A 6,095-nucleotide genomic window follows, 5' to 3' on the forward strand; every position below is an offset into this window, starting at 1 on the left:
CCTGCGTGCAGCACCGAAGACCCAACGCAGCCAAAAATAAATATAATTAATAAATTTATTTTAAATATATATATCTATATATATATGGAATCAACAAATGGACAGCATCCTTCTTACTTCAAAATCTCCAACTACTTTGAAGTGCATGAGCCATTTCCCTTAATACCTCTCCTAGTTAGTGTCATCTATGGACCTTTGGGTGGATCATTCCTCCCTCAGTTAATACTAGCTCATGGCTCATTGTCTGTCTTTCTACTTCTGTACATCATTTAACATCTGTGTGGATGACCACCCAATACTCTGTTAATCCTTTACCTGCTCACCTCCAACAATCTTTTCCTCCATCCTATGTCAGCCACCCCACCCACATCATATATAGTTATTCCTGTTTGTTATTGCCAGGAATAACATCCCTAAAAAATCTCTATTTCAGGCATCCCAACTAACATAGTAACTTTGATTCTTTGGCTTCGTCAAAACCTCCAAACGGGGACTCACCTAGCGGTCCAGTGGTTAAGACTCCATGCTCCCACTTTAGGGGGCATGGGTTAGATCCCTGGTCGAGGAATTAAGATCCCACAGGCTGCGTGGCCAAAAGCAAAAAACAACAAACAAAACGCCAAACCATTAAATGTATGACTTTTTCACTCTCTCTCACATTTTTATATTCATAACTTGTGTTAACCCAGTTTAGATGTTACGATTGCCACAACTCTTGTTTTTCTCTTTCCCCATATACTCACCTGGTAAAACCCCAATTCTGGTTGGACCAAAGAATTCACCTTCTTTAACAAGGGCTGAGGCTTTCACTTTAAATTTTGACCACGGACCAGAAAAGGGCATTAGACTTTCCCTGGCAATCTTACTGAATTTCTCTAGTAAGTTCACTTTCCCACTTCCAGAGATAGTGTATTTCATGTATTTCATGCTTTCTCTGTTCAAACTCCTACACCCTCTTCTCTCACTCTACCATAAATAATGACTTCTCATAGTTCTTTGAGAAAACAAAAATCAGGAACATTCTCATCCAACTAGGAGCTACAAGCCTACTTGCATCTGCACCCATCATCTCTGACTTCCTGGTACCATGAAGGATGTGTCTCTGCCCCTACCAAAGGGCAAACCCCCACCCCCAGTGCTGTGGATCCCACACCACCACCCCCATACCTTCTCAAGGATTTTTCCTTGCTGTAGCATCAGTTACTTCTACTGAATCACTTCCGTCTTAAAAATAAACAAACCCTCCCTTTTACCCAGTCATCTCATTTCTTCACTCCTCTTTGCTACAATACTAACAATACTAAAACAAATTGCCCACACTAGAGGTCTCCATATCCTCACCTGTTTCCTCTTCAACCCAACTCCAGGATACCAATAAGCCACATGTTGCCAAATCCAATAAACAGTTCTCTATACTATCTCTTTTTACCTGTTAGCAGCATTCGACATAGGTGGTACTCTGTCTTTCATGAAACACTTTTCTTACTGGCCTCTGTGACACCACGCCCTTGTGATTTTCCTCTTGCCTAAGTGTCCTGTCTCCTTTGCTGACTTCTCCATCTTAGGACCCCTAAATGATGAGATATTTCAGAGCTCAATTCTGGGCCCACTTTAACAACTAGGTTCTCTTATCTAGTCCCTTCAAGACTTCAAACACCATCTAAATGTTAATAATCTTTTTTTAAAAATATTTATTTATTTATATATGTGGCTGCACCAGGTCTTAGTTGCAGCATGTGGGGTCTAGTTCCCCGACCAGGGATCGAGCCCCTGCATTGGGAGCACGAAGTCTTAGCCACTGGGCCACCAGGGAAAGCCCTAAATGTTAATAATTTTTACATTTTATTACCATGGTAGGATAGAGCTCTCCTCTGAGCTCCCAACTTATCCAACTACTTATTAGACACCTACATTTGTAGGTCTAGCTGGCATATCAGCTCATGCTCATGATTTTATCAACCTATCCTGTTCCTTCCAGTGTTCCCCAGCATGATAAATAGCATCATATAGTTAACAACAACAAGGATTTATCCTCTGCACGAAATCAAAAAATCAGTTCTACCTCCAAAGTATATCTTTCTTTTTTTTGGCTGTGTTGGGTCTTCATTGCATTGCACGGGATTCTCATTGCAGTGGCTTCTCTTGTTGCAGACCACAGGCTCTAGGTGCATGGGCTTCCGTAGTTGCAGCACGCGGGCTCGGTAGTTGTGACACACGGGCCCTAGAGCATGTGGGCTTCAGTCTTTGCGGTGCGTGGGCTCAGTAGTTGTGGCACACGGGCTTAGTTGCTCTGTGGCATGTGGAATCTTCCTAGACCACGGATCGAACCCGTGTCCCCTGCATTGGCAGATGGATTCTTAACCACTGTGCCACCAGGGAAGTCCCTGCTTTCCCAGTCTTATCTCTCTAGTTCTCAGACCCCATCCACAGGGAGCCCTAATCTTTTCTTAGGATTTATCAAGTTACTTTGCATGCTTTTTGCCTCAAGCTATTTGGTCTTGCTGTTTGCTCAGCCCAAAGTGCTCTTCCCCCAACTTTCTGCAGAGTTATGGCTTCTTCATTCTTCTATTTCAGCTTGAATGTCACACAGAAAAGCCCTCCCTGCCTCTGTTACACCATCCTATATGTGATGTATATGAGAGCTCTCTTCACAATTTGTAGTATTTATCTTGTTTATTTCTTCACTTGTTTATTGTCTGTCTTCTCTGTTAGGCTGGGATTCTGTCAACTTTTTTTTTTTAATTTATGTATTTGGTTGCACTGGGTCTTAGTTGCGGCAGGAGGCCTCCTTAGTTGTGGCATGCAAACTCTTAATTGCGGCATGCATGTGGGATCTAGTTCCCTGACCAGGGATCGAATCCTGGCCCCTTACATTGGGAGCTCGGAATCTTAACCACTGCGACACCAGGGAAGTCCCTCTGTCAGAGTTCTTTAAGGCTGTACCTTTGGTACCTAACAGACATGAGGACAGTGATGCTTAATAAATATGCTGAATGAATGAAAGAAAACGTAACAGTTTTCAGGCTCTGGTTTCATCTCCAGGGCCTTGTCCCAAGGTCCTTCACTTTTCTCCCACACTCCTTAGAGAAGTTGTGAGGATTATGTGAAGTGTTTTAGGGAAGTTGTGAGGATTATGTGAAGTGTTTAGTATACTTGCTAAGTGCTCAATAAATACTAGCTATTGTTATGAAAAAAATCAGAGGCTCTTGAATGTTATAGCCCAGAAGACAAATTGAGTTCAGTAATGAAAGTCTGGATAGGGCTTCCCTGGTGGTGCAGTGGTTGAGAGTCCGCCTGCCGATGCAGGGGACACGGGTTCGTGCCCCAGTCCGGGAAGATCCCACGTGCTACGGAGCGGCTGGGCCCGTGAGCCATGGCCGCTGAGCCTGCGCGTCCGGAGCCTGTGCTCCGCAACGGGAGAAGCCACAACAGTGAGAGGCCCGCGTACCGCCAGAAAAAAAAAAAAGTCTGGATAGTGTATTCTTCTCGAAGAGGCAAGGTTTGTAATGACTTTTATTTTTTTTATATATAAAGCTTATTGAAGTATAGTTGATTTACAATGTTGTATTAATTTCTGGTGTACAACAAAGTGACTCAGTTATATACATGTATATATATTATTTTTCATATTCTTTTGTGGTTTGTCACAGTATACTGAATATAGTTCCCCGTGCTACACAGCAGGACCTTGTTGTTTATCCATCCTATATATAATACTTTGCCTCTGCTAATCCCAAACTCCCATTCCTTCCCTCCCCTACCCACCCCGCCTTGGCAACCACAAGTCTGTTCCCTATATCTGTGAGTCTGTTTTTGTTTCATAGATATGTTGATTTGTACTGTATTTTATTCTTTTTTAAAAATTTTACTTATTTATTTTTGGCTGTGTTGGGTCTTCATTGCTGTGTATGGGCTTTCTCTAGTTGCAGGGAGCAGGGGCTACTCTTCGTTGTGTTGCACGGGTTTCTTGTTGCGGTGGCTTCTGTTCTTGCAGAGCACGGTCTCTAGGCACTTGGGCTCAGTAGTTGTGGCACGCAGGCTCTAGAGCGCAGGCTCAGTAGCTGTGGTGCACAGGCTTAGTTTCTCCGTGGCACGTGGGATCTTCCTGGACCAGGGCTTGAACCCGCGTCCCCTGCATTGGCAGGCAGATTCTTAACCACTGCACCACCAGGGAAGTCCTGGAATGTCTTAATATGAGGAAAGTGATTAAGATATTAGAGGAAAAGTATTAAGCTAATACATCCCATCAATAAATCAAATAAGAAAAAGCATTTGGATGAGAAAAAGGCATTTGATAAAATTCAACACTCACTGACTTTTGAATTTTTTTTAAATTTGGAACAGGAAGATAATTCTTATAAAAAAATCTTTATTATTTTATTGGGTGAAGAAGTGTTCAGATTATACCAGTCACCTCTGGAAGTGGAAATGTGCTTATTTCCTCCATTTCACATAATGGAATAGCTGCCACTTAGTGACCATGTACTTTGCACCAGGCACTCCATTATCTCAATCTTCAAAACAATGCTATGATCTAGATACTGTAATTATTCCCACTTTACAGGTGAGAAAACTGGGGTTTACAGAGCTAAGTATCTTTCCCAGAGTTACACAGCTAATGATAGAGCTGGGATTTGAATCTAGATCTCTCTGACTAAATTTCAGGCTCTTAGCCATTCTGCTATACCTTTTCCTCTTTCGTTCTGGATATTGACTCTTAGGTTCAATTACATGCTTAGTTATTAATTTTTAAAAATTACATGAGTAGTACATTACACACATTAACTATAAAGGATTCAAGTAATGAATATGTTTCTAGTGTAAAATCCAATCCTCATTCACTCACTCACACCCTATTGTTAAAAGTTTAGTGTGTGGAAAAAAAAAAAAAGTTTAGTGTGTGTACCAGAAGGAAAATTCTTTAGTATGATAAGAAATATCTGCCTCAAATAATAGCCAACATTATAACAATAGCCAAAAATTTTTTTAATATTTATTTATTTATTTTGGCTGCACCAGGTCTTAGTTGTGGCACGTGGGCTTCTTAGTGGTGGCATGCGAACTCTTAGTTGCAGCATGCATGCGGGATCTAGTTCGCCGACCAGGGATTGAACCTGGACCCCTTGCATTGGAAGCGTGGAGTCTTACCCATTGGACCACCAGGGAAGTCCCACAATAACCAAAATTAATTGATCATTTACTATATGCTAGATACTGTAGCAAGTACTTTATATTGAATCCTCATTACAATGTTGAGATTGGTAGTATTGTTTTACCCATTTTACAGATTGAAAAACCACCACCACTGTAATCCAAGCTATCATGGTAACATGATTTCACACCTAGACCTTTGCAAAAGCTTCCTAAAAATGGTGTCACAGGGCTTCCCTGGTGGCGCAGTGGTTGAGAGTCCGCCTGCCGATGCAGGGGACACGGGTTCGTGCCCTGGTCCGGGAAGATCCCACATGCCGCGCAGTGGCTGGACCCGTGAGCCATGCCCGCTGAGCCTGCGCGTCCGTAGCCTGTGCTCCGCAACGGGAGAGGCCACAACAGTAAGAGGCCCGCGTACCGCAAAAAAAAAAACGGTGTCACAATTGCCCTCTTTCTATTTTCCAGGCAGCAATCAAAATTATCTTTTAAAAAAGCAAATCTGATGCTTCCTACTCTTCTCTTTAAAACTCCTTGTTGTCTTTGTATTGCGCATAGGAGAAAAATACAAACTCTTAAGTTCCTAAGGTGAACCTCCATTTCCCGGCCATCACATTTCTCTCCAGTCATCTCTCCCTCTTGCATTCTTTGTCGCAGTCACACAGGCTGCCTTTTAGTTCTTTTAACTTGCTCTCACCTGAAATAATCTTTCCCTAGCTACCTTCTTACCACTTTTTGGTTAGCTCCTATCCATCTTTTAGGACTTGACTTATACCTACCCTTCTCTGAAGGCCATCTGTGACCCCAAAGAAAGACAAAGTTGCTTCATTTGATTGGCACCCTGTACTTGTACTCTCATAACACTCATCCCACTGTATTGTACAGAGTTTCTAAATTGTACCCTCTAGTCTGTAAGCTCATGAGGGCAATGACTGAGATTCTCTTAA

Source organism: Neophocaena asiaeorientalis, unplaced genomic scaffold (genome assembly GCF_003031525.2).
Source record: "Neophocaena asiaeorientalis asiaeorientalis breed wild unplaced genomic scaffold, Neophocaena_asiaeorientalis_V1.1 scaffold804, whole genome shotgun sequence".
In the NCBI taxonomy this organism is placed as follows: Eukaryota; Metazoa; Chordata; class Mammalia; order Artiodactyla; family Phocoenidae; genus Neophocaena; species Neophocaena asiaeorientalis.